Source organism: Papio anubis, chromosome 9 (genome assembly GCF_008728515.1).
Source record: "Papio anubis isolate 15944 chromosome 9, Panubis1.0, whole genome shotgun sequence".
Classification (NCBI taxonomy): Eukaryota; Metazoa; Chordata; class Mammalia; order Primates; family Cercopithecidae; genus Papio; species Papio anubis.
The window spans coordinates 109,178,546-109,192,211 of record NC_044984.1 but is presented as its reverse complement, the minus strand read 5'-3'; the positions used below and the strand labels follow the sequence as shown (position 1 = coordinate 109,192,211).

The 13,666-nt window shown below is 41.6% G+C and overlaps 1 long non-coding RNA gene across 2 annotated transcripts in view; it reads right to left on the bottom strand.

Annotated features, from left to right (window-relative positions):
* The window catches only part of LOC108581127, a 173,416-nt gene extending 167,196 nt beyond the window's left edge, over positions 1–6,220 (bottom strand). The window contains exons 1-2 of one of the 2 annotated variants that reach the window (XR_002515873.2): positions 5,923–6,220; positions 5,513–5,607 (exon numbers count right to left, since the gene is read on the bottom strand). This is a non-coding gene — a long non-coding RNA (uncharacterized LOC108581127). The remainder of the gene's footprint in view (positions 1–5,512; positions 5,608–5,922) is intronic. The other variant, XR_002515872.1, reaches the window with a different exon arrangement.
* Between the last annotated feature and the right edge of the window lie 7,446 nt (positions 6,221–13,666).

The window sequence follows — 13,666 nt, the reverse complement described above, 5'->3', positions numbered from 1 at the left end:
TTCGTGAGGCATCCCGCCTGGTCAGCGTCCAGTCTTTCGATTCCTGGCCACCTCTTGAGTGTCTAGATGGCAGGGCCCCCACTTTCTCTGATCCAGGAACTTGGGCTGAGCAGGCTGATCAGTTTTATTTAAAACGGTGCTTCCCAAAGCCAGTCAGTGATGGCTTCGTGGGCGTGGGACCTGCACAGTTGCACGGGGCCCTGCCTACAGAAGAGCCTACCACATAACTAAATGCTCTGCTGTCGCTGTCTTAAAATTCTTAATAATTTTCGACCAAAAAGCCCCACATTTTCATTTTGCACTGGGCCTGCAAATGATGTTGCTGGAGATGCATAACCATGCACTGTACAGGAGATAATTTTAGCTGCTCCACAGACCGACCTTTTCTTAATTCAACTGGCTACATGTGTACATTGCTGTATGTGTTAGAATCGGCATGGACTCAGTGATCACACTCTCCTTTTGCAGCTCTTATGACTGAGGAAGAGGAAGAATCTACTTATGGGAAAAAGTGAGTCCACTTAAAAAAAAAAAGGAGATATATTAACTACAGATCCTACCAAATTGTGGCAAAAGAAAAAGTGAGGGAAGTAAATAAATTTGAGAATTGCTGAACTTAAAGGACCTCCACCAAATCACTAACTACAAAATATCACTAGCCCCACAACACTATTACTCACCTGCTAGCTAGAGTGCCTGGAGTTCTTGTATTGCTTATCAGAATGTACTCTAATTCACTATGTGCCTTTGGACAAGTCTCTCTGCCCATCCCCCCCCCCCCACCCCACATCTCAGTGTGCCCATCTGTAAAATGGGCCAGTTCTTTCATCTTAAAAATCTTGGATTCCCTTGAGTTAAACCAATGGTTTATAAATGCTGGTCCCCATACTGACTGCATCTGAGCCACTGGAGGAGGTCATTAGAAATGCTCATCCCCAGGCCTCAGTCTGGGGGATTCAGTAGGTTTGAGGTTAAATTTTGGAATATTTTAAACTGACCTTCTCAGCACTTTCGATCAGTAGTCAGTTTTGAGAGCTTCTAAGTGAAAATATTAAAAATCACCCATTCATCATTCAACAAGCACTTGCTGAACAATCCCTGTAGGTCTTCCACAGTGCAGAGTAACGGAGAATTAGACCATCTCTACCTACCGATGCCCTGCACTGTCTGGTTGCAGGAAGAACTTGAACAACAAAGTAATCATATCTACTTCCTGTGTACCAGCAACAAAGAGTTGCATATATATTAACTGTGGCACACTGGATCTTTCCAAAAACAGTCACAGCAATATTGCCAGTTCCATAACGTTGCCAGTTCATCAAGCAATGGAGTCTACTTCCACTCTCCTTGAAACTGAGTAGAATTTTGTGACTTCCTCGATGAGCAGAAAGAGTCAAAGTGTCTCTCTGTGACCTCCAGGAGAAGTCATAAAAGGCCATATTTCTTCCACCTGGCTTTCTTCTCACTTGTCTCGGGATGCTTACCAATGGAACCTAGCCATCGTCTTGTAAGGAAGCCAAGTAACTATATGGAGATGCCATGTGTAGGTGTCCCAGCCATCTGATTCAACTGAGGCCTCACCAGTCTCCAAATGTAAGAGCAAGCAAGCTCCAACTCCATGCCTGTAGCACTATAGGTGCCCCTCAGAGCTCACCAGCCCCTACCTTGTTTTCCCTCTCATCTCCTCGCTTCCATGCAGCCTTTCTCTACCCTGTGACACACGGGAACCCAAGCATTATTCAGAGCCCTTTGCACTTCTTCGACCAACAGCCTCGTAATACTATTACTGCTGATGGCTTTTCATTCCCAATGCCAAACCTGATTTGGAGTTCACAAGGCTGAGGGTTTCAATCCAGGCTCTGTGGACAGGCTCCGGGAGCCCTAAGTGACTGTAGCTTACAGACAATCCAATTGTTATTGACATTTGTGTCTGATTGTTCATCAAGGAGGAGCTGTCTTGTAGGCCAAATCATTCTATTACCCGGCCCCCCTTTCACCCTCCCCACTAACGACAAAACACATACGCACCATCAGTGGCAGGCCAATCAATCGTAATATCACTCTACATCTATCAGGGTCGCTTTTGTGTGCCTGAGTTTGGGGGTGGCTGGGGGAGGGAAAAAGGGAAATGGGAAGAAAAAGGAATGGATCTAAATGTGTGTGCTTTGAGGGTCTGAAATGGAAGCATCTACTGAAAACAGAAAAGAATCAATTGCATTGCAAAAGATATCCATAAATATCTATGTCTGTATCCATATTTATATCTATATACCCGACTACTTGGGAGGGTAATTCTTAAGAGGCATGTCATTTTTCAGTTCATTCTGCTTGATTGTGTCCCAGGATAATGTCCAGTTTTATCTTAAATGAGACTTGTGTTGGGTTAAGCAAACTTGATCATAATAGATCCAATAAGTTGATGAGTTACCCTGCCCCCACAGCATAAAGCATCTCTCATTCGTATCATAAATCTTTTCCCCATTTTATCTAATTCTATTTTTCCAGAGTCCCCCATTAGCCAGACAACCCATTTTAGTGTTATCTTGAGAAAGCTGAAGCCATCAGCCTGCTGCAACTGTTGGCCGTATCTGACTTCAAGTGCTCTTACAATTCTCATTCATTCCAAGAACAAGTGAAGACCTCAAACCATCAGTCAGATGAAAGCCATTTTGCAAGGAGTGGTGAAAGGCTTGCACTGAACCATCCACACTTTCTCGGACTCTAAACAATAACACACCTTTTTGGAATGGCTGCCACATGGATTGGTCCCTAAGTGGATACAACAATGACCTTGGTCTTCTCAGCAACAGGACTGAGCTAACTCACAAACCCAAGGCTCTTCTTTGCTCAAAAAGAAAAAAGTGGGCACATTAAAGCAACAATGAGTTCTACACACTACTAGAATGGCTAAAATTAAAGACTGACAATCCCAAGTGTGGACAAGGATGTGGAATGATTGAAGCGTTCATACCTTATTGATGGGTGTTAAAGGCTGAATTGTGTCCATATTACATTAGTATATTGCAGTCCTAAACCCCAATACCTAAGAAGGTGACTGTATTTAGAGATAGGGTCTTTAAGGAGGTGATCATGTTGAAATGAGGTCATTAGGATGGATGGACCCTAATCCAATATGCCTAGTGTCCTCAAAAAATAGGATATCTGGATGCAGACATGCACAGAGATAAGGTGATAGGAAGACACTAGAAGAGGCAGCCAGCCACAAACCACAGACAGAGGTCTCAGGAGAAACCAACCCTGCCAATACCTTGATCTCAGACTTCCAGCCTCCAGAATGGTGAGAAAATTAATTTCGGTTGTTTAAGCCACCCAATCTGGGTATTTTATTATGGCAGCCCTAGCAAACCAATACAGCTGGAGTGCAAAATGGTGCAGCCACTTTAGAAAACAGTTGCCAGTTTTTATAAAGTTAACTATGTACTAACAAATGTAACACAGAAATCTCATTCCTTCTCTTCCATCTCCAGAAGAGATGAAAACATATGTTCATACAAAGACCTAAAAATAAATATTTATAGCATAATTATTTATAATAATCCAAACTATTGAAACAACCCAAATGTCTCTCAACTTATGAGTGAATAAACAAATTGTGGTATATGCATATAATGGAATACTACACAGTAATGAAAAGAAACAAACCACTGGCACATAGAAAAACTTGGAGGAATCTCAAAGCATTCATTGTATTAAGTGAAAGAAGCCAGACACCAAAGACTATATATAATTTCCATTTATATTACATCCTGGGAAAGCTAAATCTACAAGAACAGCAAACATATTAGTGCAGACCAGGGGCTGAAGGTGAGAGGAGGGAATTTATTACAGAGAAGCACAAAAGAACATGTTTGGGTAATGGAATTGTTCTATTTCTTGATTGCAGTGATGGATACATGTCAAATTCATCAAACTATATCCTTAAAAGAGTACATTTTATTGTATATGTTTCAGTAAACTTGACTTTTAAAAATAATATTATAATAATGAGCTATCCTTTTTTGTCCAAGGGGTAAATTTTTAAAAAAATATTAATAACATTCAGGGCCGGACACAGTGGTTTACACCAGTAATCCCAGCACTTTGGGAGGCCGAGGGTAGGAGTTGGAGACCAGCCTGGGCATTATGGTGAAACCCTGTATCTACCAAAAATATATACAAAAATTAGCCAGGCATGGTGGTGCATGCCTGTAATCCCAGCTACTCTAGAAGCTGAGGCATGAGAACCACTTGAACCCAGGAAGCTGAGGTTGCAGTGAGCTGAGATCACACCACTCCAGCCTGGGCGACAGAGTAAGACTGTTTCTTAAAAAAAAAAAAAAAAAAAAAATCAGTATTGATGAAGATCCAGGCAAACAGGTACTTGTATGCCCCTGAGAAGCACCATTGAATATTTCTTTTTGTTGTTTGCTTGCTTGTTTGTTTGTTTTATAATTTCAACTCATTTCAGAATCAGGGGGTACATCTGCAAGTTTGTTTCGTGGGTATATTGCTTGATGCTGAAGTTTGGAGTGTGGCTGGTCTCATCACCCAAGTATTGAGCATAGTACCCAATTATTAGATGTTTCCATTAGAAACACCTTTCTGGAAAGCAAATTGGTCGTTCTCCATCAAAATGTAAAATGTATTATCTTTTGACTCAGTGTATCTTCCTCTAGGAATCCATCCTGCAAAACGACTTGCATATTTGTAATAGGTACATAGCAGTATTGTTTTTCATGACAAAAATAAGACAGCAACCGTGGAAAGTTATCACAGAAACAAGAGCTCAAAGATACTCACCCAACTAATGACCTGAAAGAAGAGGAAGCAGAGGCGAGGACGGAGGGGAGATCTCTGTACATGTTATTCAATATGTTTCTTTATTGTTTAAATCTTTTATAGAGAGAATTAATTCACATGTTGTATAATATTTATTTTTTAACCCTGGGCCCAGAACTCCATTTTAATAAATAATAAAATGCTTCTTACTCCACTGTCCTCTTAAATCGTCCCCTTCTCTGTTCTCTCTTTATCGATATATGTACTTGTTATCCCAAACTAATTAATTCATTAAGACAGGCCATCCATTTATATTAGCAGATTTTAGGCAAAGAAATTCTTTTTAAAAATATATGCTAGTGTTTACTGGTGCATGATTATCAAAATGATGACAATGACAATACTGAAAGTCGTAAGAGTAGAAGAATTTGGCTGACTTCACTTAGGCAGACCTGATGATCGAAAGTGTCATATGCTTGTGAAGATTTGCTTAGTGTTAGCTCAGTGGCAGGAGCAAAATAAGGATGAGAGGAGGCTGGAGAAACTGTGGACAATTTATGTCACTGAAGAGGGATTAGAAAACGCTTAGGGGAAGAACAGATGGATTGATGTTAGATCCAGGTTTCCTTGACCTTAGAGGGTAAATATAAATCAAATTAACTTCAATCACAGAGAAAAACACCGAGTTCCTTTGGAACGACGCTATAATCAGGGACTTTGACTTTGCAAATACCTGCTGTGCTTGCAACACTCGTCCACCGGGGCCACCGTAGGAGCATGTGCAACTTGGGCTGAACAAGAGCCTGGGTTTCCTCCAGTTCCCCACACCTGGAGTTGAGCAATAAGATATTCCCTTTGTTGTTGAACTCATCAACCTTGGTGAAGCCAAAGGTTTACTTGAGCTACTTGAATCATTGGAAAGTAGGATGGAAAACAGGTATGTCCTTGAGTTATAGTCTTTTCCTTTGGCCATTTCTCCTCTCCAATGAGAGAATTATATTTCATCTTGGAGATTACTTGAATTTTTCCAGGTAAGTGCTCTAGAAGTGATGATCTCATTGAATTATTTCTTAGTGGGTTTTAAGTTGAAAGTGGGAAATCAAAAAATGGGGAAAATACCTATTCACTATGAGAGTTCCTTACCAGCAGGTGTCTCGGTGTCTTTGCCAAACCTTGCGATTTTTTGGCCACCCAATCTAGGGTGGGGGTGAGGAGAGATTCCATTAAATTCGGGGTCAGCAAATTATTCCTGTAAAGGACCAGATAATAAAAAGTTTAGGCTTTGTAAACCTTATGGTCTCTATCATAACTACTCAACTCTGCTGTTGTAGAGTAAAAACAGTAATAGATGACATGTAAATGAGTGGCGTGTAAATGACTGTGTTCCAATAAAACTTTATGGGCACCAAAATTCAAACTTCATATAATTTTCATATGTCGCAAAATATTATTTTCCCTTTGATTATTTTTTCCAAGTATTTAAAAAGGTAAAAACCCCATAGAGATACATGCACATGTTATGTTCACTGCAACACTATTCACAATGGCAAAAACGTGGAATCAATGTAAATGCCCATCAATGATAGGATAAAGAAAATGTGGTACACATACACATGAATACTATGCAGCCATTAAAAAGAATGAGATCGTGTTCTTTGCAGGAACATGGGTGGAGCTGGAGGCCATTATCCTTAGCAGACTGACACAGGAACAGAAAACCAAACTAAGTGGGAGCCAAATAAGAAGAACACAAAGAGGGGAACAGCAGACACTGGGGACTGCCTGCGGGTGGAGGGTGGGAGGAGAGAGAGGATCAGAAAAATAACCACCAGATATTGTGCTTAGTATCTGGGTGATGAAATAACCTGTACAACAAACCCCAGTGACATGAATTTACCTGTATAACAAACCTGCAAATGTACCCCTGAACCTTAAACACTTTGTTTGTTTGTTTGTTTGTTTAAAGAGAAAAACCATTCTTAGTTCTTGAGCCCTACAAAAAGGTAGTGGACTGAATTTGGCATGCAGGGCCTAGTTTGTCAACACCTGAATTAAATCATCTTCTCATTTACACTATTTTGTTGCAAATATAATTGTTTTGAAATGTCCCTCTTACTAAAGCAATGTCTTGACAGATAGATTACTAAATAGGCAGATAATTGATGGATGATAGATAGATAGATAGATAGATAGATAGATAGATAGATTTTTTTCTAAAGAAATAGTTGATCATTTGGGATATTAGAATTAAGCCCCTTGCAAGTTATGCTTATCGCAATGCCTAGCATGTAATATAGGTCAGTATGTTTCTCTCAAATAAATGGAGAAAAGATTAAAGGAAAAAGAGTTTAGAGTTTTGTTTTCCTTCCTGGAAATGGTTGATTAATTGATTTATTCATAAAAAATTATTGTACATTTACCGTGCTTGCCAGATAAGGTTATAGCAGAAAAAAAGGCAAGTCCCTACTTTCATGGAACCCAAGTTCTAGGAAGGAAGAGAGACGTTAAATAGAATCGATCATGAAGGTGTTTAAAGGACAAGCTGCTGATGGAGCATATAAGCTGGGTGATCTAACCCCAGTGACTGGCAAACTCTTTCTTTATAGGGCTAGAGAGTATTTTTAAGTTTTGTGGTCCATATATTCTCTGTCTCAACTGCTCAACTCTGCCATTAGGGAACATGTAAATGAGTGGGCATAGTTGTGTTTCGATAAAACTTTATTGACAAAAACGGTCAATTGGCCAAATTGGGTTGACAGGAAATAGTTTGTCAACACTCAATTCAAGCCAGTTTGAGAGGTCAGTTAAAATCTTACTGAAGAGGCGTCTTTTAGGACAAGACCTGAAAGATGATCAGAAGTTCATTATGAAGGAAGGAGCAGGGCCGACACAGAGGGTTCCAGGCAAAAGGAACAGCATTTCAAAGATCTAGCTGCGTCTTTAAGGATTTTAAAGAAATCTAAGTATTTTGGAGTAAAACAAGCAAGAAGCGAAGTTATAAAAGATGAGTTGGAGAAGAAGCTGAAGCCAGGGCTTTCTTAATGGTCTGTACTGTATTCTAAGGGCATATAAAGTGTCTGCTTTTAATAAGGAAGTGACATGACTGGACCTGCATTTTTTTCAGTTCATTGTGGCTCTTAGAGTGAAGGGAATAGAGGAGCCAAAAGTAAAGGTCAGACATTCATCATAATGGTGAAAATGAAAAATAAAATCTGATAACATCAGATGTTGGTGAACTGTTCTAATTCACAACTCTTCTGACACCCAATGTGTGTGAATTTTCCTCACACCAACTAAATCTCCACCTCTCCAGACACCAACTAGATGTCCTGCAATTCAATTCAGTTCTGTCAACTAACTACCCAAAATTAGTGTCAGACTCCATGCATTTAAGAGCTCAGTCCTCGAAGACCACCCTCACATCAGATACCAATCACAACTATTTGGTTCCCAGCTAATCCATCTTGCTGTCCAGCTTGGCTACCTATCAGAGGTTCCCAAAACCCCCCACCTCAGGTTCAATATTTTGCTAGGATGGCTTCAGGAGCAACTCAGGATGCAATTGGAAGAGATGGATAGGATGAAGTGTGGGAGGGGGTGGGTGCATGGAGCTTCCATGCTGCCTTGGTTTGGCTGTGTCCCCACCCAAATTTCATCTTGAATTGTATCTCCCATAAGTCCCATGTGTCATAGGAGGGACCTGATGGGAGGTAGTTGAATGATGGGGGCAGGTCTTTTCCATGCTGTTTTCGTGATAGTGAGTCTCATGAGATCTGATGGTTTTGTAAATGGGAGTTCCCCTGCACAAGCCCTCTTGTCCACTGCCATGTAAGACATGCCTCTGCTTCTCCTTTGCCTTCCGCCACAATTGTGAGGCCTCCCCAGCCATGTGGAACTGTGAGTTCATTAAATCTCTTTCTTTTATAAATTACCCAGTCTCTGGTACATCTTTATGAGCAGCATGAGAACAAACTAATACATCTGTCATCTCCGGGTGAATCACCCTCCCAGCACCTCCATGTGTTCACCGACATGAATGCTCTCTGAACTCCATTATTTAGAAGGTTTTTATGGAGGTATTGTTGATTAAATCATTGGCCATTGGTGATTAGCCCAATCTCCAGCCCCTCTCCCCTCCTTAGAGGTCAGGGAGTGGAGCTGAAAGTTTCAATCCTTGAATAGTACCTTACTCTCGGTCACCAGCCTCCATCCTGTAGTTATCCAGGTGTCTCTATCTGCCAGTCAGCACATTTGCCTACAAAAACATTCTTCTCACTCTGGAGGCTCCAGCACGTTTAGGAGCTGTGTGGAGCAACTGGGGTCGAAAATCAAATATTTATTTTTTTGTTGTATCATAGTTGGCAAATAAAAGGACAACCTAGGACATATCACAAGCTTCTGGTGGGAGGATACAGTGGTCCAAACATTTTGGAAAATTGTTTAGCACTTTCTGCTACAGCTGAACATATCTCTTTCCTGACAGCAAATACTTCTACTCTCAGATATACACTTAAGAGAAATGGGAGTGTTGCATTCACCAAACACAAATGTCCATAGTTGCCCTGTTTGAAAAAGCCCAAAACTGGAAACAATTTGAATGCCCAGCCATTGCAGAACAGATAAATAAATCGTGTTATTCTTATGCAGTACATGGTGTCAAATGCAACACTGAGAGTAAACTAATCGGTCCACAGTTACGTGCAGTGACATAGATTAATTTCACAAACATGAGATGTGCTGAAAGAAAGAAACCAGACATGAGAGTACAGTAAGTTCTGCTATGACATCATACGTGTACCTAAAAACTACTGTGCTATGTAAGTTCATTCAATAAAAGCCACAGAGTTTATGGGGAAAATGGGATTGGGGGACAATACTCAAAAACTTTGTCAGTGACACATTTTTTAAAAAATAGGAACATAGCCTGGTGTGGTGGCTCACACCTGTAATCCCAGCACTTTGGGAGACCAAGGTGGGCAGATCCCTTGAGGTCAGGAGTTCGAGACCAGCCCGTACAGCATGGCAAAACCCCATCTCTACAAAAAATAAATAATAATAATAATAAAAAAATTAGCCAGGCATGGTGGTATGTGCCTGTAGTCCCAGCTGCTTGGGAGGCTGAGGTAGGAGGATGGCTTGAGCCTGGGAGGCAAAGTTTACAGTGAGCCAGGATCACGCCACTGCAGTCCAACCTGTGTGATAGAAACAGATCTTGTCTCAAAAAAAAAAAAAAAAAAAAAGTAATAAAAGTGATAGCACAGTTTCACACATGTAAAATTTTTTTTAAGTGCATACATACTACAATAAATATGGGACTTTAGAAAAGTCCTGGCTGGGCGCGGTGGCTCAAGCCTGTAATCCCAGCACTTTGGGAGGCCGAGACGGGTGGATCACAAGGTCAGGAGATCGAGACTATCCTGGCTAACATGGTGAAACCCCGTCTCTACTAAAAATACAAAAAACTAGCCGGGCGCGGTAGCGGGCGCCTGTAGTCCCAGCTACTTGGGAGGCTGAGGCGGGAGAATGGCGTGAACCCGGGGGGGCAGAGCTTGCAGTGAGCCGAGATCGCGCCACTGCACTCCAGCCTGGGAGACACAGTGAGACTCCGTCTCAAAAAAAAAAAGAAAAGTCCTGAAGTTTGCTTGTGGGAATGTGCATTGGACGGGTAGCAGCTTGTGAGTTTTTGGGAAGCGGCAGGAGGTTGTCTGAAATCAGGAAGTTGTAACACCAGATGGGGATGAGGGTGGCTCATGACAGTTGCCGTGAACTGAGGAGCAGCTGGTAGATGTTAGAGGAACATGCATTTTGTGTATTCCTCTGTGGCTCAGTTCAGCTGGGTGCAGTTTTCTACATTTATTTAGTGTTTCTCAGAACAAAATTACAATAAGCACTTGCAAAATTTGCCTTATGCTCAAATTGTTCCCTAATATATCAATCACCTGAGAACAAACTTGCATTTTCAAAACAAGCATTATAGCAGAACTGGCTCTACGTATTGGATGATTCCATTTTCTATAAGATTTGAAACCAAGTAAAGCTCTAACCATGTGTAAGAAGTCAAGATAGTGGTTATCCTTGGGTGAGGGAAGGTAATGACGGAGAAGGTGGGTGAAAGGGCTACTGAGGAATATTGTGTTTCTGGGTGCTGGGCACAGGCTGGGTTCATTTTGTGCAAATGTGATGGTGCTGTATCCTTCCCACATTGGCATTTTACTACATTTATGTTCAACTACAATAAGACATTAACTATGGATGAGTGATTAAAAACAGGGTCTCACACAAAACAAAGCAGCAAAGGCAGGAGACTAGCTAGGAAGGTGTTCTGGCCTTTTGAGTAAAAGGGGCTATAATCCCAGCACTTTGGGAGGCCAAGGCAGGAGGATCACTGGAGGCCAGGAGTTTGAGACCAGACTGGACAACACAGCAAGACCCCATTTCTACAAAAATTCATTAACTAATTAAAGGGAATGGTGTCCCAGACCAGGGTGTGCAGAGGAATGGGCAGCCATAGATGGATGGAAGGCTCTCTAGGCTATGGAGTGCCATGACTCGATGAATGTAAGGAAAATTGGCGAATGAAGACTCCAGGATAACTCTTAGGTTTCTCTCTTGGGTGAGGAATCAGACTGGCCACAAGAAAGGAAGTTTTCGTTTGAGATAAGCACCGTAGTGTTTCATACCATCAGATTTTCCTGCAACTGTGGGTGGAATTGAGTAGCTTGAGGCCAAGTTCACCACACTGCTAACAAACATACAAACATTTATTTAATTGGATCTACAGGATCTACCCTCTTTCTTGAAAGAATAACGATGAGTCAATGTTCTCTTACGAAGGTATCTTCAAGATTTCACTAAGCAAAGGCCATAAGAAAGTCAGGGTTAAATAGGACCTTGGCGTGGATGGGCAGAACAGAGGAGAATCCAGAGATCCTGAAGGTACCAACCTCAAGACAAAAAGGCATCTGTTTGTGTTTCCTTCTCCACCCTTAAAAAGCCATCTTCCTCCCTCACTCATCCCTATACGGTAAATACCTTGGACAGTAAAGTTTAAAAGTTAAAGACCTGTGGCCTGGTGTGGTGGCTCATGCCTGTAACCCCAGCACTTTAGGAGGCGAAGGCAGGCAGTTCACTTGAGGTCAGTAGTTCTAGACCAGCCTGGCCAACATAGTGAAATCTCGTTTTTACTAAAAACACAAAAATTAGCCTGGCATGGTGGCAGGCACCTGTAGTCCCAGCTACTGGGGAGGCTGAGGTAGGAGGATCGCTCAAACCCAGGAGATGGAGGTTGCAGTGAGCCCAGATCGCGCCACTGCACTCCAGTCCATGTGACAGAGTAAGACTCCATCTGAAAAACCAAACAAAAACAGTTAAAGACTTACAAAGGAGGTCAAGAAATCTAAATGTCTTTGGCTTCATGGTTTAAGATGACCTACTGCTCCTCGGTTTAGAGTCCACAAAGAATTCTTTTTTAATTAATTTGTAATAGTGTATGCTGTAATTATTTTTTGTATATCAAGGTTCAACTCTGCAAAGATCCAAACTCAGCCACTCACTTAATCATCTTCTTTATGGGAGGAATAAATGGGTTTAGGGTCGACGTGCCACAGGCATCCAAGCCTTTCTCAGCTAGTGCATTTTCAATCTGAGTAACTTCAATCCCAAATCCCCAGGGGCCCAGAACTTATCTTCTTCATCTCTTGTAAAGGGCTGAGCAGACTGTGGTATTCAACAAGTCATAAATAATGCTATATGATATATCAATAGCATGTGTAGGCTGGTTGGGAAAGGCTGATTCTGATCAAATCAAGGCCCAAACATCACCCAAGCCTTGGGTTTCATCCAAATGTGACCTCATGATAAGACTTTTTGAAAATTGAGAGGAGGGATGTACCTGTTTCCCTGCATTTCCTCCATTCATATGGATGTCCCTGCAGGTAGGAGGATCAGGATTTTCTAGAACAGAAGGATCTTTTCCCTTTCTACATATTACTCTTGATTCCTCTGGTTTCACACTTGATGGGCCTTCCGTTAATACCTTGTTAAATAATAATAATAGCTAATATTTATACAGCTCTTACACTGCGTTGAGCACTATAATCATTGCTTTACACGATGCATCTCCTTCAACCATGACATTGACACCATGAGGTAGGTTTCATTATTAGCCCCACCCTTCCTTCCTTACAGAAGGAAGGGTGGAGGTTCAGAGGGGTTTAGTCACTTGCTCAAAGTCACCAGCTAGTGAGTGGTGAGCATGATTTTAACCCAGGCTTAGAACAACTCTATTATACTATGTCTGTAAATCATGATTGAATATCCTAACCTTTGTGCCTGAATCTAGACAAAAAAAGGTGGGAATGATTGAGACTCAGGGAAAAAAATAACTTGTCAGGTGATTCTTGAGTGTTTTTGGTTTGGTTTTTTGAGACAAAGTCTCACTCTGTCACCCAGGCTGGAGTGCAATGGTGCGATCTCGGCTCACTGCAACTCTACTTCCTGGGTTCAAGGGATTCTTGTGCCTCAGCCTCCCAGGTAGCTGGGATTACAGGCATGTGCCAGCAGGCCCAGCTAATTTTTTGTATTTTTAGTAGAATCAGGGTTTCACCATGTTGCCCAGTCTGGTCTCAAACTCCTGAGCTCAGGTAATCCACCAGCCTCGGCTTCCCAAAGTACTAGGATTACAGGTGTGAGCCACCACGCCCGGTCAGATTCTTGAGTGTTTAAGCCTCAGAGGAAGTAATGCATGCTGCATAAAACAGTTGATTGGCTCTGAGTATAACCAACTCCTTAATGTCATAGAAACTTGGAATTGGGCATTGAAAATAACTTCAGATATTATTTAGTCCAACTCCTTATCCTTCCATGGAATAAGGTATCCTCTGCTTAC